The sequence below is a fragment of the Cherax quadricarinatus genome, chromosome 4, assembly GCF_038502225.1.
Source record: "Cherax quadricarinatus isolate ZL_2023a chromosome 4, ASM3850222v1, whole genome shotgun sequence".
Classification (NCBI taxonomy): domain Eukaryota; kingdom Metazoa; phylum Arthropoda; class Malacostraca; order Decapoda; family Parastacidae; genus Cherax; species Cherax quadricarinatus.
In genome coordinates this window covers 36651827-36676701 of record NC_091295.1, presented here as the reverse complement: position 1 = coordinate 36676701, position 24875 = coordinate 36651827, and the positions used below count along the sequence as shown (strand labels likewise).

Below are 24875 nucleotides of genomic sequence, written 5' to 3'. Positions count from 1 at the left end.
ATAGTATTTAGCAGTAATAAATGGAATATATAATTACAAGTGGCAGTAACTTATATAGAGAGTAAGATAATCTTTATCAGTAATAATGGAAAAGATATAATTAAGAGACAGAAAAAGTTATACAAAGAATAAGATAGTTCTTCTTCTTGATTGGCCGGTATTCTCCCGACCGGGGCCTTTCCCAAGTGGTTGCCCGGCCTTGGCTCCCTGTCTAGGGAGTGTCTGAGACCTAAGTCTCCCATGTGAGGAGGCACAAGTACCCCCTCATCTTTGGGACCAACTGTCCCCAGGCCTAGCAACATTCCCCGCCCTCACAGGGTTCGTAGGGAGTAGCTAGGCCTCTCTGGTCTGCCATTCCCGCCCCAAGGGGGCTAATGGGAATGACAGTCTTGTGAGCTGCAAGCTCGGGCTCAGGCACCTACCCTTCCCTAGAAGAGTTAGGCATGGTGTCGATGAGACACCATGCCTAATTACAAGAGACATAGGGAAAGTTATACAGCGTCTTATAACATTTATAAAAATGTAATTAAACAGTTTATTCCTAAAAATGGAATTAAAGTTTGTTTCTATAAATGAAATTAAACAGTTCCTAAAAAATTGAATTAAACAGTTTGTTCCTAAAAATGTAATTAAACAGTTTGTTCCTAAAAATGTAATTAAACAGTTTGTTCCTAAAATGGAATTAAACAGTTTGTTCCCAAAAAATGGAATTAAAGTATATTCCTAGTAAAAGAGTGTACGATGAAATAATAGACAGGTTTAGACAGACTGAGATAGAAACATACAGAAAAACAGAGACAGACAAAGTTTAAGTTAATTACAGTAAGGATAGGACAAATATGCAGGTAAAACTATCAATATTTTCTGTACTTGTCTAGGACATCCACCCTCAAGTGGCATGGTGACCTCACTCCGCCATGTATGTGTGCCAGAGTGTAGGACAAGTGTGCCAGTGTGTAGAACAGATGTGTCAGTGTATAGAACAAGTGTATCAGGGTATAGAACAAGTGTGTCAGTGTGTAGAACATTGTGTCAGTGTATAGAACAAGTGTGTCAGTGTATAGAACAACTGTGTCAGTGTGTAGAACATGTGTGTCAGGATGTAGAACATGTGTGTCAGTGTATAGAACAAGTGTGTCAGTGTGTAGAAGTGTGTCAGTGTGTAGAACAAGTGTGTCAGTGTGAGCAACAATGGAGAAGTTATTACTCTGGAAAGATGATGGGTTGATGATATTAATATCAGAACACTAGGTTTGAGTCTTCTGCAGATCTGGAAATATGACATTCACTACAAAAGTTAGACTCAATTCGTGAAGGAATTGAGTCTAACTTTTTTGATACTTGCAAAAATAAGGATATCATCTGCATAGCAATTAACAGCTTTTATCATCTTGTGTAAGCGTGGCTGTATTATACAACAGACAAAGGGATTATATGAATGCATTTCACTTATTAAATTTACTAGAAAAGTACAGTTTCAAAATATCATGAATGACGATTTTTCCATATTTGCAATTTGGAAATTTTGGCTGATTGATAGATGCAAACAAGCCAGTAAGTTATTGGTAAAAATCCTGTTTCTGGTGCGTACGAACTGGGATATCTCACTAGCATTATTCTTGGCATGATGTAGATCTCTGAAGGGAGTTGTATGTCATATATGGAGACCAGTGTACAGGCCCTCGTTCTACCCTAACAAAAAAAAAATAACTATGGAAACAATATTCATAGGAAGTAAGGGGTGCTTGGAGGTACCTGACTGGACGGGGTACTAGGGGGGTAATGAGAAGGTAGGCATACTAAAAAACTCCTGTCCTCGCACCACCCGTTCCCTCATCCTACCCTTCATCACTTCTTTCTCTTCCCTTTCCCTCTACCCGTTCCCCCTTCCTACCGTCGTACCACTACCCGTCCTCTCAACCCACCCTCCATCACCCCCTTTCTCCCCATTCCCTTCTCTCATCCTTTTTTCCCCTTCCCCACTATCCACCTATTCCCTCTCCTTTCTCCACCCATCCATTCTCTCACTGCTTCCCCGTAAACGTCCCTTCCCTCCCCGCCCCCATAATTCCTGCACCTAGTGAATGATGACGCACTCCCTTTCCATACATGGGAGGTGCTGGAAGGCCAGGTTGTCGTGTACCTTGCTCCTAGGAATCAATGATATGAATGAGTTAATGTTTTTATATACACCAGTACGCTGCACTCATTGAATTGGCATTAGTGCAAACATTACATAGACGCATAAATGGCACCGGGTCACTGGTAACATGATAATTGAATAAGCATCGTTGGAATATATGGCTATTCATTTTATGATTCTTTATTTTTTTTTTTTTGCAGGGAGAGAAAATAACATGCTGGCAGATCTTACATTTTCTCAGAGTACATAGCGGGAGATGTGACCACCAGAGGCTAGTGGTACCAACTACCAAGCGTGCTTACTCTTATGGTGAAACATAGACACGGGACTTTCTTGCGTGATAGACGCTGATACCCAGATATTCGCCTTGTACTTTATCTCAGGTCAGTGAAATTTTTGATGGTTTTTGTGCCTGTTATTGTCCTCTGGCTACTTGTAGGCAACCCACTCATGGTCGATTTTTTAGAAATTGTGATCTGGTTAATTAATAAACTCCACTATTCATTTATATGGTCATTGTTAGACAGAATCTAAATAAAATGGGGTGCGACTTCATAAATTATTTTGATGTATATACTTGGCTTCGACTGTAATAAAATAAACTTAGTTAGAGGAAATGGATGATAGCGAATCACTTGCAATTAAGTCGTCAGATTTCCATACATGTTTGACAGCAAAGGTTACAGTAAACAACTCTGTTGTTAGAAGCTCAGGATATTGTGTACATTACACTGGATCCTGGGACTGTCAGTTTAAAGTGCGCCCTGATCCTGAGCCTGGGCACCAAGGGCTATAGTGCTGGGGAAGTCTATAACACTGGCTGGCTGCATCTACACCTCACTTGATGTAGAGTAGACATTTATATTGACGACTTTCTGCACTATGGTACAGTTGTATCAAGTCATGATAATTCTCCAGAGGAGAATAATCATGACGATAATTCTCCTCTGGAGAATTATCGTCATTGTAAATGTTTGCTTTGCACTAAGTGCCCTCTCTCTTGTGGGCAACGCTCGTCATCCGGAGCAACTTATATGCTGTATCTCACCTGGTGAGCTGAGGTGCTGCCTGACGTAAGTGTCAAGAACATATCATGATACCCACAGACACGCTTTATCTGCTTCCTGGGTGTACTAAAAATATATATAGCCTTCACTCACACATTCTTTCCCAGTATAAACTTCATGGTAAGTATCAAGTGAATCAATCTTTCGAAAAAGTGGACTGAAAACCAGTTTTTTGTTTCTGTTCCAAATTTAGAGCTTGACCAAAAATAATCATTATACAGCTGCACATTGTTCTGAAGGTGCAGCAGCAGCCACCCCGCTGTTTTGTTTATAGTTTATGATTGTAGATTAGTGAGATGGTGCGAGAAATGTCTCCTCGCTTTTACGCATAGAATATTTATACATTGAGACTTGAGAGGCATCCACGCCTTAGTGTATGTCTCTCAGTGTATATAAGTTGAGAGTTTATTTTAATCCCTAATTTAGGGATAACATTATTCTTGACTGGTGGTGAAAAGTTGACATGCAGCATTAATTGACCATCGTGTGGTCGATAGGTTTCAAGCCTCGTTCAACAACCAGTCATCATACTATAATGTAGAGTGTGCCCTCTATGCATCGCTCACGAAAATAGATTCACATGGCGTAATGCTGATAATTATAACGAAAAGACTCGTTACAGAAAAGCTTGGCTCCGTGTAGACCTTTTACAAGTCATGATTTAATGAAGTTCTACCGCGAAACGTTGCCCCAATGTAAGCTTATTCTGAAACAAGTAATTTCGTCACTCCCAAAGATACTAGTTTTTGTTAGGACACAAAAGCATGTTTAAAAATATTGGTGAATCGTAAACTATGAAGTTATGTCGCAATTTTTTTTATAATATAGGCGTGGCGACCTTCCGTCTTTGTGGATCATAATAGTGAGTGACTGGTAGTGTATGCGTGGTGGATGTGATATTGGTGAATGTGATAGTTGCATGATAATGGTCGCGTGGGGATTTTGGTCTCGTCTTGGTGTTAGTTATATGTTTGATGGTAGTAGTAGCTGTGTGAGGAAGATGTATAGTAGGTGTTGTGTGGTGGTGTTGGTGGTGGTGGTTGTAATGACTGCGTCTGTTAAGAAGAGTAAAAGTCTCAATACCATGGCTGAAAACTTTAAACTTGAATCAGCTGACAAATGAGCGAGAAAATGGTGAGAAAGTTGGAAGACAGGTGAGATGGCTGTTTAATTCAAGCATGCAACTGAGGAAATTCTTTAAAACATTAAAGCAGGTGGTATTTAAGTAAAAATGTGATCAGGCGGAGAGCCGTGCAAAGGCCTGAAGGGCTGTTAGGTACGAAAACAAATATTACACTAAATGCAACGTTCAGAATAAATGCCCCGAGGACAGGTGCCCAAGAGACGGTAGTGGTGTACTGTGTTACCTTGCTAATTGTTTTATTTTGATGTGAGTGGAGTTGATTTGGCTAGCCCCTCTCTGGAACCCATAGTCAGTTTTCACACACACACAGACCTCAGTTCCACACAGTGAAAGTAAGTTTATTTAGGCACAGGTACACATGAACACAATTATCATACGTAGTAAAATATGTGTAAATGACCTAGGATAACTCAGTAAAAATCAAAGTGACTTATTTCCATTGACATTCGTTTGGTATTACGTTCTGAGAAGTACTTTAGGAGACACATCACTAGTAATCTTTTGTTTAAATTATTTTCAAATGCAACAGCCCTAGAAGAAATCTCTGCTGTCAGTCAACAACAAATATCACAGATGATATAACCGATGGCTGTAAACACGACGTACACGAACCCACTTACAGGGCTGCAACTTTCCCTGTTGTTCTTTCCCCAGAGCAGAGTTGTGAGAACTTTGTTTAGTCATATGAATTAACAACTTACCTTCTACATTGCCAACATAGCTCTTTGCCATCCTCATGGTAATGAGGATGAACTTGGTTTCTTGATTGTTACAGGTTACATATGATCAAAGAACTTGACTCAAGAAATCGTAATGACACGATTGCAAGCAAACCATACCACGGGCGGGGTTAGAACCCGCGACGGTCTGGAGGTTTGAGACTCTCTGATCGCGGGTTGTAACCCCGCCCGTAGTATGGTTTATGATCAAAGAATGAATGTACTGATTTACAAAACAATAATTTGCTTATTAGAGAAGTCACGTATAAATATTTAAAGCCATAGAAAAGGGAGTTATTATACAGTGTTTGTAGACTGCATCTCTCATTGGCTTATTTCTACATAATAACTGTGGAAAATACTGTATATATTTTCCGGAAATACGGTAATTTATAGGTAAATAGATGCCCTATATTGTATTTTTAAAAGAAGTATGTTATCGAAAAAAAAAGAAGAGACTCTCGCCATCTTGGTTTTGAATTTGGATTACAAACGTTGGTGTAATGGAAAGAATTTTTCGTGCTCTAGAGGTTAAAATTGTGTTGACACCTCTCAAATAGGAGGCGAAATTGGTGGATGTGCATTCCTGCATAACTTGAGATATCAGACGACTGGACAAGACACCTCCAGGAACCTCAGATAAGCTCTCTAGATTTGTGTATAATTCTGGTCAGTTATTAATATTATTTTTTTATTATCACACTGGCCTATTCCCACCAAGGCAGGGTGGCCCAAAAAAGAAAAACTTTCACCATCATTCACTCCATCACTGTCTTGCCAGAACGGTGCTTCACACTACAGTTTTTAAACTGCAACATTAACACCCCTCCTTCAGAGTGCAGGCACTGTACTTCCCATCTCCAGGACTCAAGTCTGGCCTGCCGGTTTCCCTGAACCCCTTCATAAATGTTACTTTGCTCACACTCCAACAGCACGTCAAGCATTAAAAACCATTTGTCTCCATTCACTCCTATCAAACACGCTCATGCATGCCTGCTGGAAGTCCAAGCCCTTCGCACACAAAACCTCCTTTACCCCCTCCCTCCAACCTTTCCTAGGCCGACCCCTACCCCGCCTTCCTTCCACTACAGACTGATACACTCTTGAAGTCATTCTGTTTCGCTCCATTCTCTCTACATGTCCGAACCACCTCAACAACCCTTCCTCAGCCCTCTGGACAACAGTTTTGGTAATCCCGCACCTCCTCCTAACTTCCAAACTACGAATTCTCTGCATTATATTCACACCACACATTGCCCTCAGACATGACATCTCCACTGCCTCCAGCCTTCTCGCTGCAACATTCATCACCCATGCTTCACACCCATATAAGAGCGTTGGTAAAACTATACTCTCATACATTCTCTTCTTTGCCTCCAAGGACAAAGTTCTTTGTCTCCACAGACTCCTAAGTGCACCACTCACCCTTTTCCCCTCATCAATTCTATGATTCACCTCATCTTTCATAGACCCATCCGCTGACACGTCCACTCCCAAATATCTGAATACATTCAACTCCTCCATACTCTCTCCCTCCAATCTGATATCCAATCTTTCATCACCTAATCTTTTTGTTATCCTCATTACCTTACTCTTTCCTGTATTCACTTTTAATTTTCTTCTTTTGCACACCCTACCAAATTCATCCACCAACCTCTGCAGCTTCTCTTCAGAATCTCCCAAGAGCACAGTGTCATCAGCAAAGAGCAACTATGTCAACTCCCACTTTGTGTGATTCTTTATCTTTTAACTCCACGCCTCTTGCCAAGACCCTCGCATTTACTTCTCTTACAACCCCATCTATAAATATATTAAACAACCACGGTGACATCACACATCCTTGTCTAAGGCCTACTTTTACTGGGAAATAATTTCCCTTTTTCCTACATACTCTAACTTGAGCCTCACTATCCTCGTAAAAACTCTTCACTGCTTTCAGTAACCTACCTCCTACACCATACACCTGCAACATCTGCCACATTGCCCCCCTATCCACCCTGTCATACGCCTTTTCCAAATCCATAAATGCCACAAAGATCTCTTTAGCCTTATCTAAATACTGTTCAATTATATGTTTCACTGTAAACACCTGGTCCACACATCCCCTACCTTTCCTAAAGCCTCCTTGTTCATCTGCTATCCTATTCTCCGTCTTACTCTTAATTCTTTCAATAATAACTCTACCATACACTTTACCAGGTATACTCAACAGACTTATCCCCCTATAATTTTTGCACTCTCTTTTGTCCCCTTTGCCTTTATACAAAGGAACTATGCATGCTCTCTGCCAATCCCTAGGTACCTTACCCTCTTCCATACATTTATTAAATAATTGCACCAACCACTCCAAAACTATATCCCCACCTGCTTTTACCATTTCTATCTTTATCCCATCAATCCCGGCTGCCTTACCCCCTTTCATTTTACCTACTGCCTCACGAACTTCCCCCACACTCACAACTGGCTCTTCCTCACTCCTACAAGATGTTATTCCTCCTTGCCCTATACACGAAATTACAGCTTCCCTATCTTCATCAACATTTAACAATTCCTCAAAATATTCTCTCTATCTTCCCAATACCTCTAACTCTCCATTTAATAACTCTCCTCTCCTATTTTTAACTGACAAATCCATTTGATCTCTAGGCTTCCTTAACTTGTTAATCTCACTCCAAAACTTTTTCTTATTTTCAACAAAATTTGTTGATAACATCTCACCCACTCTCTCATTTGATCTCTTTTTACATTGCTTCACCACTCTCTTAACCTCTCTCTTTTTCTCCATATACTCTTCCCTCCTTGCATCACTTCTACTTTGTAAAAACTTCTCATATGCTAACTTTTTCTCCCTTACTACTCTCTTTACATCATCATTCCACCAATCGCTCCTCTTCCCTCCTGCACCCACTTTCCTGTAACCACAAACTTCTGCTGAACACTCTAACACTACATTTTTAAACCTACCCCATACCTCTTCGACCCCATTGCCTATGCTCTCATTAGCCCATCTATCCTCCAATAGCTGTTTATATCTTACCCTAACTGCCTCCTCTTTTAGTTTATAAACCTTCACCTCTCTCTTCCCTGATGCTTCTGTTCTCCTTGTATCCCATCTACCTTTTACTCTCAGTGTAGCTACAACTAGAAAGTGATCTGATATATCTGTTGCCCCTCTATAAACATGTACATCCTGAAGTCTACTCAATAGTCTTTTATCTACCAATACATAATCCAACAAACTACTGTCATTTCGCCCTACATCATATCTTGTATACTTATTTATCCTCTTTTTCTTAAAATATGTATTACCTTTAACTAAACCCCTTTCTATACAAAGTTCAATCAAAGGGCTCCCATTTTCATTTACACCTGGCACCCCAAACTAACCTACCACACCCTCTCTAAAAGTTTCTCCTACTTTAGCATTCAGGTTTCCTACCACAATTACTCTCTCACTTGGTTCAAAGGCTCCTATACATTCACTTAACATCTCCCAAAATCTCTCTCTCTCCTCTACATTCCTCTCTTCTCCAGGTGCATACACGCTTATTATGACCCACTTTTCGCATCCAACTTTTACTTTAATCCACATAATTCTTGAATTTACACATTCATATTCTCTTTTCTCCTTCCATAACTGATCCTTCAATATTACTGCTACCCTTTCCTTTGCTCTAACTCTCTCAGATACTCCAGATTTAATTCCATTTATTTCCCCCCACCGAAACTCCCCTACCCCCTTCAGCTTTGTTTCGCTTAGGGCCAGGACATCCAACTTCTTTTCATTCATAACATCAGCAATCATCTGTTTCTTGTCATCCGCACTACATCCACGCACATTCAAGCATCCCAGTTTTATAAAGTTTTTCTTCTTCACTTCTTTAGTAAATGTCTACAGGAGAAGGGGTTACTAGCCCATTGCTCCCGGCATTTTAGCCGCCTCATACGACACGCATGGCTTACGGAGGAAAGATTCTTTTCCACTTCCCCATGGACAATAGAAGAAAAGAAGAACAAGAGCTATTTAGAAAAAGGAGAAAAACCTAGATGTATGTATATATATATATATATATATATATATATATATATATATATATATATATATATATATATATATATATAGATATATATATATGCATGTGCGTGTCTGTGAAGTGTGACCAAAGTGTAAGTAGGAGTAGCAAGATATCCCTGTTATCTAGCGTGTTTATGAGACAGTGTTTTCATAAATTTAGTTAGTGAGGTTTTTCTGAGTATGATACAACTTAATATCCAGTCAAATTGGTGAGTGTTATGATTAAGATATATTCTCCTTCTGTTATATAAGTGTGTATTTATATATAATCATTTTTTAATTTAATATACAGTCCACAAATTTATATATTTACCAACATTCCTGATGTATGTATATTTCATTTAATAATAGGTCTAGAGCACTTGTGGATATGACAGTGGTAGGTATCGAAGGGGGACATTTTTTGCGACCTAGGTGTCCCAAATTCCTACTTGTCTAACTGATAAATAATAATTATCTTTGTTCATTTACTGTTATGTATATAATACATTCAGCTAAATGCAATTTTCCACAATAACAGTGATTAAATATTTAACAAAATTACTCTTAAAAATAAGTCGAATTTAGCTTTGGTCTATATTTAAGCATTACAATAGCATTGGAGGTAACTAAATGAATTTGAATGCCACAGAAATGCAGTTAGAAGTTTTAGTAACTCTGTAACCTACTATATGATAACATTAATATAAACATACACTTTTAAAGAACAATTTGCATTATAAATAGATTGACAGATTTTGTAACCAGAATTAGGTTTGGGTGAAAATACATTTTGCCGTTTGCGTAAAAACATACTTATAAAATTAAACGTGGAGTATGTGTTCAACTGAGGTAAACAGACTGTAGCCCGGGCCCGGAGAGTACCGGCGAATAAAAAAAAAAAAAAGTGTCTGAACGCCACGGCAGCAGCCTAATGATTTACGGATAACAATGAACATTGACGGTTATCCGGCTGTAGTTATATGAATTCGTAACACTAGACTCTACAAGAAGTACTCAGGCTATATGTTACCACGGTTACCAGGTTCCGTGTCAGAGCACGGAAAGTGTGTTAGCTAAGTGACACTGGCTGACAGTAGAACGGCGGCAAGTTGTTAGTTACGGCAGTAATGTCCTGGTGATAGCTGTATCGATATTAAGGGACTTCAACAACTCATCAATTAATTAAGGGGAAGAATCATTTCTCCTCTACTGTCTTTCAGTCGAATCTGAACACAGTGAAAGTGTTTCGAGGACTCAGACACGAAAACCTGAAGAAAAGTGCTCTGGCGATTTAAAAAATGGTTTAAAAACAGTCGCCATTTACTGATAACTTCTAGATTATCAAGGGAGGGAGAGGGTACCCCTAAGTATTTTTAGCGTAGATTTAAGGCTAGGATTACCTAGCAAATGACATAAGCCAAGTCCCAGCGTCCAGGTGAGACCGAATTTCACTCAGTGAGACTATATGTAAACCAACAATTAAGTTTAACCCAACTAGCTCGGACTTGCACTGGAGCAGTCCTACCTGAGTACCCGAAGACAAGGCATAGACGCTTCTGGATGCTGAAAAGTAGCAATAATAATAATAATGATAATAATAATAATAATAATAATAATAATAATAATAATAATGCAAGGTGAGTGTTAACACCGCCTCTCAATGAGACATAGGACGCTGTTTGGCGGGTAGACGGGCCAAGAACCTCACCTATGTTTACCTCGTGCAATATTAAAAAGATATACACACAAGCTCGGGAGTACCCGCCAGTTGCTGAGCACTTAAGCAACACTATATGAGGCACACATAACCCACGTCCTCAAGCCACTCTGTAAACACTATTCCCGTCTTACAGTCACCTCGGTCAACAAAGTATGCTGCCAATGACTATAGCGTTAGTAGTATAGTAGCTCTAGACTGTACCCTCCCTACCTTAATAGTAACTCCAGCTCTGCTAGAACGAATCCTTTGAAGCTCCCGTAACTGGTTAACCCTTCCCAGGTAATAGTAACCGGCTCTGCTGGAACGAAACCTTCGAGGCTCCTGTTGCTGGTGAAACCTTAGTGAAATGCTTGGCGATATCCTGATTGTTCAGCTGAAATCTCCTATCTCTCAGGCTGACAGATTTCATCTTTTGATGCAAGAAACCCATCCTGCTAGATGGAATATGACAGAAAAACATAGCTAGCTTTTGTTGCCACTATGTAACAATCACATATAGTAGGGTTGATGTATCCAATTCTGTTGAGCTTTTATATTGTACTCACGACTTGTATCTTAATGTTCATAAATCGAATCAACGTTGCATGAGCCACCATCCATTTCACCTGCTACATCTGAGGCCTGACATATTTTCCATACGTTGTACTCACTCATCCTCCCATACATCACATTATCCTCTTCGTCCTTCCTGGATGGGAACAGGGAAAAGCTTTCCAATGCTGACCCCAAACTCATTCCTTTTATCTTCCTTGGGAGGGGTTGGTTTCAGGTGATGACCCTTACCCCCCCTCACGCCCCTCACCCCCTCGCCCCTTCATTCTCCTTGAGAGGGGTGGGAGCTCAAGTGATGACCTCACCCCTGCACTATCTCTTCATCATTCATCCTTTGAGGATGGAGAGGGGGAGGGAAGTGATGAACACAATCAAGTGATATTAACAACCACGCAGTGTTTCCAAATAAGGGGTGCCAAAAATACTTAATTGTGTGAGCCAGTACGTGGCATGAGTCGTGTCTTGTGGTTGACCTTGTAAGACAGCGATGGCCATAGTCGCCCGTGTGCTCATGACGTACGTATTTGTATTTGCAAGGATCGAGTCATAGCTTCTGGCCATGTCTCAGCTTTATCTTACCTGGATGACGTTACCTTATCGATCGGTTGTACTGTCTTCTTGTCCTAGGTGCGGTCACATCTTCTCTTGAAACTGTTTATAGTATTTTCTACTATCACTTTTCATCTAACGCTTTCTAATTAATTACCTCTCTGAAACTAATAAAGAATTTCTTTGTTCTTATGGTTAATCTGCTGCTATGTTTCCTGGTTTCCTCTCCTCGCATCTCACCCAGCTTGTTCCTGCCCCCACTATCCAGTCTGGCGCATTTGTTCATGAAATTTTCTATTACTGCTTCGTATTAGTTTTTGAATCCCTATGCATATCCCACTTTTTTTCGTCTGTTTCCTTGTGAGTGAAATTCCCCTGATCAGTAGTTTTGCATTGGCTCTATTTACTCTCTGTGCTGATTTCTCGGTCTCCTGTTGGCCTGTTTCGATCCCCTGTTGTTCATTGTGGGTTGTAAATCACTACTACTGTTAACTTGCATCTCGTAGTTGTTACTGCGCCTATTATTCATTAAACTCTTCAGCGTTTAAGTTTCTCAGCGCCTCAAAACTGAACTGGTTTCATAACATCAATACCACATTGTTTTTCATAATCTTTTCTCTGTATCTCTTCTCAGTCTGATTTATTTATTTGGTAATAATGCATAAGTTACCAAGGATTTCTTTCTGCTCCTCTACTGCCGTGTCTTTTAGCTCATCAATTTTTCATAGTTACGTTTGCATCTGTGTACCTCTCTCTCTCTCTCTCTAATCTTTTTGTAATATACTTTATGATTTTTTTAAACTCAATTGATTCTAATTGGGAAAAACATTAATCCTAAAAATAAAGTGTGCATTTAATTACTTTTTTATTTATCTTCGTTCCATGACTTTTGGATTTGTCATTCTGGTAATGAGACTGAATTCATGTTGTGTGTATTCAGATTTAGAAAGATAGGAAAGCACCGGTAGTGGATGAGTGGAACAAACTGCCAAGTATCAAGTGTATTATATAGTTGCTTGAAACAATAGAGGTTCGATCCTCCTGGCAATTATTGAAATATTTTCCCGTAAAAGTCACAGGTTTGACCATTGCCCAAAAGTGTCACTGAAGTAATACATTAGGTAGCTTTAAAAATTGGTCAGACAGGAACATGAATGGAAGTAGTTGGGTGTAAGTAGAACCTTCCAAGCATGGGCCAGTAAGTTTGCTGCAGTGCTCCTTTTTTCTGGTATTTTATGTATCGGAAATAGACGCATTTTTAAATCACAGTAACGTAAAACACCCTTCGTCAGGGAAGCAGAAAAAAAATAGAAGTGCCAGAAATTTGGGAAAGGCTTTAAGGTAAACAAGGCCATTAGACGTAGAATGAGTGGCCAGAAACATGATAGTCTCAACGGAGCTCATCATGTTTATTTTGGTATTAAGTGTAGTGTTGTGTGTGTCACCTTCATGTCATTTTCACCACCACTCTCTGTTTTTCTTTATCATTTGATATCCTGTTGAAAATATAATATCTGATATCATTTCAGTCAGCTTTGTCTTCGTTATAGTTTCGATGTCTAGGGTTACATTAGCTATTCATTCTTTCCACTCATTACTCTTGTTTGATAATGCGTCAGCATTGGTGTACCACACGCTAAACTTTATTTCCCTTACCACTCATTGATTTGTGTTGAGTTTCTATATGTTGCTGAACTGACAGGAGTGAGGAAGGGCTGGGGTTGGTGTGCTCATCACTACAAGGGATAGAAGGGAAGAAGGAGGGTGTGGGGATGAGAGGATATTGGTGTTAGTGTTGGCACCAAGGAAGCAGAAGCTTACCTAGAGTTGGACCTGCTAGGAAATGGGCTGTGGTTGCGTCTGGAGGAGTCCCTTGAGGCTGGATGCTTCCTCATCCTGACACCCTGTCTGCTGCTCTTATCGGTGCCTGACAAGTTATCACCTACTTCCTCAGCTGCTCCCTCCCCATTACTGACATCTGCCCTATTTCTTCCTCCCCTATGAACTCAATGATCGATATGATCTCCCGTACCTCGTCATCCCATCTCCTGCTTCCTGGGCCCCCTTCAGCCTCCTTGGAGTCCTAAGAGCCTCAGTGACCTCCCTATTTCTTCTCTCCATTGCCTTTCCCTCTAGATTTTATTGTCTTTCACCATTTTCATTGCTGTCTTTTTTATTACCGCCTTAACCTCCCAGTCTTCTGAGAGCATCTCTTCTACTGACTTACCATCTTTATCCTTTCCGGATCCCTCTTCATTTTCTTTTTTTTTTTTTGTCCCTCTTACCCTCGCCCTCATTTTCTTTTTGGTCTCCTTCATTTCCACTTCTAATTTGAAGGCTCTTCTACTATATTAGCTTCATTTACCAGTTCTGCAACCTCTTCCTTGCAGATCGCCACAATTTCATACCTCAAACTCCTCTCACCGTTGGCTCTTCATGACAACTAGTGTCGTATCTTGATAATACCATCCACCATCTTCATTCTCCTCCTCCTTCCCTAGTTTTTAACATTCCTATGATTTCTCATTGTTATATCACAAGAGCCAAATTGTGATATAACAATTGCTTCCTTACTCCTTGCATAAGAGCCAAGATGGTGGGCTACAATGTGCTTTGCAGATGATACATGATGCATGCAACGAGTATGTGTGCGTATGTTTGTATGAGTTTGTACTGAAGTTCTAATAGGATTGTTTGTGCCCCTAAAATGTGTATGTACTCACTGTATGTGTGTGTGTGTGTGTGTGTGTGTGTGTTTGTGCGCACGCGTGCATACGAGTGTGAGTGGAATGCCAGTCACTGGGATCACTAAGGACAAGGGATGACTTGCCTTGTTTAAGGCACTACCCAGACCCACTGTATGTCGGTCGGTTCACAATCGAAGGGCTCCAGGTACGAGAGTAGAGACAGAGTGGGACGTATTAGCAACTCCTCTCACATCCACTGCCCCCTTTTCGCATAACAGTAAATTGATACCGGGGATTGGTCGATTGTTGTAGGTTGCATCTTGAGGACTGATCAGATGCTTCCCTTACGGGCCACAATAAGTAAGATTATTACTGTAAGATTTATATCCTCCACACGAGTGTAACGTTTTCTTGTTCGTGGTTACAACCGTTCTTTTTTTTTTTTTTGTTGTGTTGTCTGCTGTGGTCACTATATGGGCTGAGTTGCCATTTGATGAGAAGTTCATTAACATGTAACTAGTTTCTGTGAAAAATTTCTTACAAAAAACCAAAACCTCTGTAACATGCATTGCCCGATAAAAACTAAGCAGATCACAGCTAAGAGACTAAACAGCTCATGGCTTTCAAACAGCATCCTCAAATCTATTGATAAAAAACACCTATATGAGAAACAGTACAGAATGGTTCTAATAACAAAGGGTACGACTAAACGTTCCTCGACATTACTAACAAATCTAATACGGAGGCCAAAGAAACTAATACAAAAACAGATCTCAGGACATAAAAGATGATGCAAAAAAGACTAGGAAAACATTATCTGAAATCCTAGGATCTATAAAGCTGTCACAAAACAGAATGACTAACTTAACGAAACCAGACGAACCTCTCCTCCAGTCAACCGTTACTGCCAACAAATTTAATGTCTTTTTCTCGACCATAGGATCAAGGTTAGCAAACAAAATTCCAAGCTCAAACATTGAGCCAAAAGACTACCTCTCTGGCAGCTACCCAAATACTCTATTTTTAGCCTCAACAAATCCTACTGAAATCTCGCTCATAATCAAAACACCAAAGAACAAGACAGGTGACCTAAATAACTTACCACCATTCATGTATAAAAAAGCTTCTCATGTATTGTCACCAATTATTGCAACTCTGTTTAACAAATCCGTTGAATCTTCCGCCTGCCCATCCATACTCAAGACAGCAAGGGTCACCCCGATCCTCAAAGGAGGTAATCCAACTGTGATGAACAACTATAGACCTATATCAGACTTGCCCCTACTATCCACAATCTTCGAAAAAATACTTCTCAAACAAGTCTACTTCTACTTAGTATCCCATAACATACTCAATCCCTGTCATTTTGGATTTAGACCTAAAAAAGTACTAATGATGCAATTATTCATATGCTTGAGCTAATATATTCGGCACTCAAAAAAAAAAAAACGAATTTTCCCTGGGACTTTTCACTGATTTACGAAAAGCGTTTGGTACAGTTGACCATGACCTATTGCACCAAAAACTTGAACGTTACGGGGTCAGAGGACACTCTCTTGATTACCTAAAATCTTATCTTAGCAGTAGAACCCATTATGTATACACAAATGGAGCTAACTCCTCTACACAACTAGTTCTTTTTGGAGTCCCACAAGGAGTGTCCTTGGCCCACTTCTCTTTCTCATCTACATTAATGACCTCCCAAACGCATCTAAACTCCTTGCAGATGACACTACTTATGTCATATCTCACCCAAACCCAATCCATACTAACAGACACTGTAAATGCTGAACTGCCAAAAATATCAACATGGATGACCACCAACAAACTTACTCTCAATATAGACAAAACCTATTTTATGCTGTTTAGAAGCAGAGCTACAAATGTACAACTAAACATACTGATAAGTGGTTCACCCATTTCTAGGCACACACAGGGCACATTTCTAGGTCTCCACCTAGATTGCAATCTCAGAGTCCAAACTCACATACAGTTAATATCCAAGAAAGTCTCCAAAACAGTAGGAATCCTCTCAAAGACACGGTACTATGTACCTCGATCAGCTCTTCTTGCACTTTAGCATTCACTTATCTACCCTTACCTAACCTATGGTATTTGTACATGAGGCTCAACCACAGCAAATCACCTTAAACATTTAATAACCCAAGTAAAAACTGCAGTGCGATTGATTACAAACTCCTGTAATAGACAGCATACTCCTCCGCTTTTCAAGAGTCTTCACTTACTCAATATACAAAACATCCACACTTATTATTGTGCCTACTACATACACAGAACACTATACTCAAATATAAACCCTCCTCTCAAACTCCTACTTGCTAACTACAACAGAACACAACCATAATACAAGACACAAATCACTCCTCGATATCCCTCGTGTCCATCTCTCCCTGTGCAAAAATGCTGTGCACGTAACGGGCCCGAAGATCTGGAATTCATTTCCAGAACACACTAGCGGACCCTTGCCTGCAAGTCAGTTTAAGACCCTACTTAGAAATCTCATAACCCAAAATTAATTAGAAAAGCTGTACTTAATACCTATCATTTACTCAAAAGCAACACAAAAAGTACCAATGATGTCTCAATTTCAATACTGAATATTGTGCTGAAGATTGCTCAACCATGTACTCATTACCTCAACAACTGGATGTTCAAATTTCATTGTATTGAATACTAAATTGTAATACTTCATATAGCAAATTGTTTAAATTGTTCTATTGTAAAACTGTAATGCTTCAAAATTGTAATGTTCAAATTTCATCAGTTTAAATATTCAGTTGTACTTCAGATTGTAAATTGTTGAAATTGTTCTATTGTAATACTGTAATTGTAATACTGTAATTTTTATAAAATAATTCAAAACTGTAATTATTCACTACTAAACTTCTCTACTATACCTGTTAAAGCCATATAGCATAACCTATTAATACTCAAGTCTCTGTACTCACTGTAACCCACCTAATGACCATTTAATCTGTTATAGCCTAATTAATCTTAAGTTAATTTTAAATTTGCCCGAAATGCTCTGCATACAAGGGGCTTTTGGCATGTACACTCAACTATTATATTCCTTTGTACAACTATGTATCATGTCAAAATAAAATATTATTATTATTATTATTATTATTATTATTATTATTATTATTATTATTATTATTATTATTATTATTATTATTATTATTATAACTGTGTGTACACAAAAGGCACCAGAAAATATGTATCTCGGTGTATATACACAGAATTGCTGTCTGTGAAATCTTCCTATTGTAAGCATCGTAGCTTAGTATAGAGATGGACTTGCTACGTGCCTGGTCCTCGGATTGAGTTCCCATCCATAGTTCTACATATTCATTAACAGTTGTTGATTACGACCTATCTTGAGTTGATGAAGAAATAAATGCCTCATAGTATTTTTATTTCCGTGTATTTGCACTTAAGAATTTGCTTTAATTCATTTCTTAGGAATTAAAGTATTCTTGATTCTCTCCAGGTAAACTCCAGGTATGGTAATGTAAACAGTGTACCTGATGACCCACGGGCAGCTGATACATCTTAAACAGTTCCTTGTACTCAAACTTTGTGTTCGCTTGACAGCTTTGGCCAGACGTTAGTGTGGTCATATCATTGTCTTCTCATGATTTTATCCACAAGTGTTCGTAAGATGACCAGTTGCTTGTTATTTACCAGGTGCCAAAGGTACTTGTCGATAGACGCTTGCCCTGCTTTGTGTGTGTGTCTTCCTTCATGGGGGGAAGGGGGGGTTGACGAAGCCGATGAAGAGCCTTTATCCAGTCAACTAGAACTGTTCTTGGATGAAACCATCACTCCCATTCCCCACATGCTGTATGACCCCCTTATAGGTTTAGTGCTTTCCCATCGTGTGATGAAGCTATACGTAGAGTTGACAGTCTTGCCAGGGTGTGGTCAAGCTGCGTCCAGTTTACATTTGTGTCATCGTATTTAGCAGTCATCACCTGACAGTATCATCATAGCCACAGTCATTATCATAATCACCAGTTATCACAATTATCAACATTATCAATAATCATTAACAGTATTATTAGTCATTATCATCATTAAGTCTTTCCACCTAATGTTATCTTCGCCCTTATTGTGAGTAAAGCTAGCATCGCGGATCAGTAAAGACTTAAAATATTATTTGTGCACCTATAGGTGCTCTCCTCTCTATCAATAACTGTAAATTTAACACTTTTTAAACATAACAAAAGCAACAAAATAATTCAGCATGAAGACTCAGGTAGACAAGCAGATGTTTCGAAAGTTTTTTCAGCATGTTATCAATCATAACATTGTTATTACTTAGGAAGATGCCTCCATTGTTTTTAGAATAAACTATAAGTACAAGAGCAAAATTCCTAAGATAGCTGTGATTGCATCACAACTTAATATCCAAATCTTACAAGGTCAGTGGAAACCTAATATTATCACAACTTAGGTTACTTGTTTCTTCCTCATCCTAGTGAATGTCGCCAATTTTATGCATAAAGTCTCGTCGCGACATTGTTCAGCTTGAAGAGGGCTTTGGTTTGAGGCCAAAAAGTACAGTACTTTCCCTTTTCTGTTTTACTGTTTCTATATGGACTCGTTTATTCCTATGTGTATGTATGTATATATATATATATACATACATATATATATATATATATATATATATATATATATATATATATATATATATATATATATATATATATATATATATATATATATATATTATATATATATATTATATATATATATATATATATATATATATATATATATATATATATATATATATATACATATATATATATATATATAATGTATATATATATATATATATATATATATATATATATATATATATATATATATATATATATATATATATATATATATATATATATATATTGCCGAATAGGTAAAACGTGCGATTTTGGCTTAATAGCAACGCTCTTCTTGCTTAATAAGGCAAGCGGAAATTTGTATATGCAATAATTTCGCAAAAATCATTCTGAACCTAACGAAAAAATTGTATTTTAATTACTGTAAACTTATCTAAAATATATTTAGTTGGATTAGGCTAAATTAAATTGCGCTTGTTATAATAAGGTTAGGTAAGTTTCTAAGGTTCTTTTGGTACGAAATTATTAATTTTCACGTTAACATAAACGAAAAATATATCTTTAAATGTATAAGAGAAAATTTTAGAAAGGACTTAATCTTAAATTAGTTATTGCTAATTGATCTATTGTACCTATTTGGCACGACATATATATATATATATATATATATATATATATATATATATATATATATATATATATATATATATATATATATATATATATATATATATATATATATATATATATATATATATATATATATATATATATATATATATATTATATATATATATATATATATATATATATATATATATATATATATATATATATATATATATATATATATATATATATATATATATATATATATATAAACTCGGTGGCACTCGATGTATGCACAAGGCTTATTCCTCTCAGAAAAATGAGGAGTAGATGTAAAATAGAAAGAGACAGGCGCTCCCTTTACAGGCGACGGAAAAGAATATCTGAGCGGCTAAAAGAGGTCAATATATCTGAAATGCGTAGGGAGACACTGGTCAGAGAAATAGCAAGCATCGAACTTAAGCTAAAAGAATCCTTTAGGAGTCAGGAATCGCGGGAAGAACTAAAAGCCATAAATGAAATCGAAAGAAACCCAAAGTATTTCTTCTCCTATGCCAAATCAAAATCGAGAACAACGTCCAGTATTGGGCCCCTACTTAAACAAGATGGGTCCTACACAGATGACAGCAAGGAAATGAGTGAGCTACTCAAGTCCCAATATGACTCAGTTTTTAGCAAGCCGCTAACCAGACTGAGAGTCGAAGATCAAAATGAATTTTTTATGAGAGAGCCACAAAATTTGATTAACACAAGCCTATCCGATGTTATCCTGACGCCAAATGACTTCGAACAGGCGATAAATGACATGCCCATGCACTCTGCCCCAGGGCCAGACTCATGGAACTCTGTGTTCATCAAGAACTGCAAGAAGCCCCTATCACGAGCCTTTTCCATCCTATGGAGAGGGAGCATGGACACAGGGGTCGTCCCACAGTTACTAAAAACAACAGACATAGCCCCACTCCACAAAGGGGGCAGTAAAGCAACAGCAAAGAACTACAGACCAATAGCACTAACATCCCATATCATAAAAATCTTTGAAATGGTCCTAAGAAGCAAGATCACCACCCATCTAGAAACCCATCAGTTACATAACCCAGGGCAACATGGGTTTAGAACAGGTCGCTCCTGTCTGTCTCAACTATTGGATCACTACGACAAGGTCCTAAATGCACTAGAAGACAAAAAGAATGCAGATGTAATATATACAGACTTTGCAAAAGCCTTCGACAAGTGTGACCATGGCGTAATAGCGCACAAAATGCGTGCTAAAGGAATAACAGGAAAAGTCGGTCGATGGATCTATAATTTCCTCACTAACAGAACACAGAGAGTAGTCGTCAACAGAGTTAAGTCCGAGGCAGCTACGGTGAAAAGCTCTGTTCCACAAGGCACAGTACTCGCTCCCATCTTGTTCCTCATCCTCATATCCGACATAGACAAGGATGTCAGCCACTGCACCGTGTCTTCCTTTGCAGATGACACCCGAATCTGCATGACAGTGTCTTCCATTGCAGACACTGCAAGGCTCCAGGCGGACATCAACCAAATCTTTCAGTGGGCTGCAGAAAACAATATGAAGTTCAACGATGAGAAATTTCAATTACTCAGATATGGTAAACATGAGGAAAATAAATCTTCATCAGAGTACAAAACAAATTCTGGCCACAAAATAGAGCGAAACACCAACGTCAAAGACCTGGGAGTGATTATGTCGGAGGATCTCACCTTCAAGGACCATAACATTGTATCAATCGCATCTGCTAGAAAAATGACAGGATGGATAATGAGAACCTTCAAAACTAGGGAGGCCAAGCCCATGATGACACTCTTCAGGTCACTTGTTCTATCTAGGCTGGAATATTGCTGCACACTAACAGCACCTTTCAAGGCAGGTGAAATTGCCGACCTAGAAAATGTACAGAGAACTTTCACGGCGCGCATAACGGAGATAAAACACCTCAATTACTGGGAGCGCTTGAGGTTCCTAAACCTGTATTCCCTGGAACGCAGGAGGGAGAGATACATGATTATATACACCTGGAAAATCCTAGAGGGACTAGTACCGAACTTGCACACGAAAATCACTCACTACGAAAGCAAAAGACTTGGCAGACGATGCACCATCCCCCCAATGAAAAACAGGGGTGTCACTAGCACGTTAAGAGACCATACAATAAGTGTCAGGGGCCCGAGACTGTTCAACTGCCTCCCAGCACACATAAGGGGGATTACCAACAGACCCCTGGCAGTCTTCAAGCTGGCACTGGACAAGCACCTAAAGTCAGTTCCTGATCAGCCGGGCTGTGGCTCGTACGTTGGTTTGCGTGCAGCCAGCAGCAACAGCCTGGTTGATCAGGCTTTGATCCACCAGGAGGCCTGGTCACAGACCGGGCCGCGGGGGCGTTGACCCCCGGAACTCTCCAGGTAAACTCCAGGTATATATATATATATATATATATATATATATATATATATATATATATATATATATATATATATATATATGTATATATATATATATATATATATATATATATATATATATATATATATATATATATATATATATATATATATATATATATATGCAAAACAACCACTCTGAAAGAATAGAGAAATTCCAAGCGCTTTCGTGACTACTCACATTATCAAGGAACTATGAAAGTAAAGCATCCAAGGAAGCTATATAAGGGGTGTGGCCAGCACCTCACTATCAGATCCCACAACGGTTAAACACCTGACGCGCGCCGACCCAACTTGGATAGGTCCTTTGCACAACTCACCCACAAACTATTCTACCCAAGAAAATTTAAAAATTATTATTTGTCCAGTGTATTATTAAATTCTTCCCAAATTCTATTAATTATAAATGGATCTAATTTATATAAACCAAAGGAAATATTCATATTATTGTCAAAACTGCTTTTTATGAAACAAGATTCAATTATATTCCTGTCGACCATGGACTTGCTTGATACTACTTTCTCAACTTTTTGAAAATCAATTGGATGGTTAAAATCTCTTACATGAATAAATAGAGCATTGGAATCTTGTCCAGTTCTAATGCTATATTTATGTTGTTTTAATCTTAGTTCGAGATTTTTACCAGTTTGACCGTAATAATCTTTATCGCAAATTTTACAAGGAATCTTATAGACACATCCATCAGCATTTTGGGGGGAATTCTTTATCAAAAGTTTTTTGGTGCATATATATATATATATATATATATATATATATATATATATATATATATATATATATATATATATATATATATATATATATATATATATATGTCGTGCCGAATATGTAAAACTGGTCAATTAGCAAGAACTCATTTAAAATTAAGTCCTTTCTAAAATTTTCTCTTATACGTTTAAAAATATATTTTTTTCATTAATGTTAATTTAAAATTTTTTAATTTTGCACCAAAAGAATCTTAGAAAACTTACCTAACCTTATTATAACAAGAGCAATTTATTTTAGCCTAACGCAACTAAATATATTTTAGATTTGTTTACAATAATTTAATACTTAACAAACACAGTGAAATATATTTTTTTCGTTAGGGTCAGATTGATTTTAGAGAAATTATTGCATACACAAATTTTGGCTTGTCCTATATGGCAAGATGAACGTTGCTATTTAAGCCAAGATCGCAAGTTCTGCCTATTCGGCACGACATATATATATATATATATAAATATATATATATATATATATATATATATATATATATATATATCTATATATATCTGTATATATATATATATATATATATATATATATCGTGCCGAATAGGCAGAACTTGCGATCTTGGCTTAAATAGCAACGCTCATCTTGCCATATAGGACAAGCGAAAATTTGTGTATGCAATAATTTCGCCAAAATCATTCTGAACCTAACGAAAAAAATATATTTCACTGTTTGTTTAGTATTAAATTATTGTAAACAAATCTAAAATGTATTTAGTTGGGTTAGGCTAAAATAAATTGCGGTTGTTATAATAAGGTTAGGTAAATTTTCTAAGTTCCTTTTGGTGCAAAATTAAAAATTTTTACATCAACATTAATGAAAAAATATATCTTTAAATGTATAAGAGAAAATTTTAGAAAGGATTTAATTTTAAATGAGTTCTTGCTAATTGACCAGTTTTACATATTCGGCACGACATATAATATATATATATATATATATATATATATATATATATATATATATATATATATATATATATATATATATATATATATATATATATATATATATATGTCGTGCCGAATATGTAAAACTGAAATTTTCTCTTATACGTTTAAAGATATATTTTTTTCATTAATGTTAATGTAAAAATTTTTAATTTTGCTTCAGAAGAATCTTAGAAAACTTACCTAACCTTATAATAACAAGATCAATTTATTTTAGCTTAACCCAACTAAATATATTTTAGATTTGTTTATAGTAATTTAATACTAAACAAACACAGTGAAATATATTTTTTTCGTTATGTTCAAAATGATTTTGGCGAAATTATTGCATACACAAATTTTCACTTGTCCTATATGGCAATATGAGCGTTGCTATTTAAGCCAAGATCGCAAGTTCTGCCTATTCGGCACGACATATATATTGTGTATATATATATATATATATATATATATATATATATATATATATATATACATATATTATATGGAGGGAGAGAGTATGGAGGAGGTGAATGTATTCAGATATTTGGGAGTGGACGTGTCAGCGGATGGGTCTATGAAAGATGAGGTGAATCATAGAACTGATGAGGGGAAAAGGGTGAGGGTGCACTTAGGAGTCTGTGGAGACAAAGAACTTTGTCCTTGGAGGCAAAGAGGGGAATGTATGAGAGTATAGTTTTACCAACGCTCTTATATGGGTGTGAAGCATGGGTGATGAATGTTGCAGCGAGGAGAAGGCTGGAGGCAGTGAAGATGTCATGTCTGAGG

General features: G+C 37.6%; 1 long non-coding RNA gene across 1 annotated transcript in view; it reads left to right on the top strand.

Annotated features, from left to right (window-relative positions):
- Window positions 1-24875, top strand: part of LOC138854172 (uncharacterized) — a 130728-nt gene that overhangs the window by 2052 nt on the left and 103801 nt on the right. Inside the window, exon 3 of the long non-coding RNA XR_011393395.1 lies at window positions 2344-2526. This is a non-coding gene — a long non-coding RNA (uncharacterized lncRNA). The remainder of the gene's footprint in view (window positions 1-2343; window positions 2527-24875) is intronic.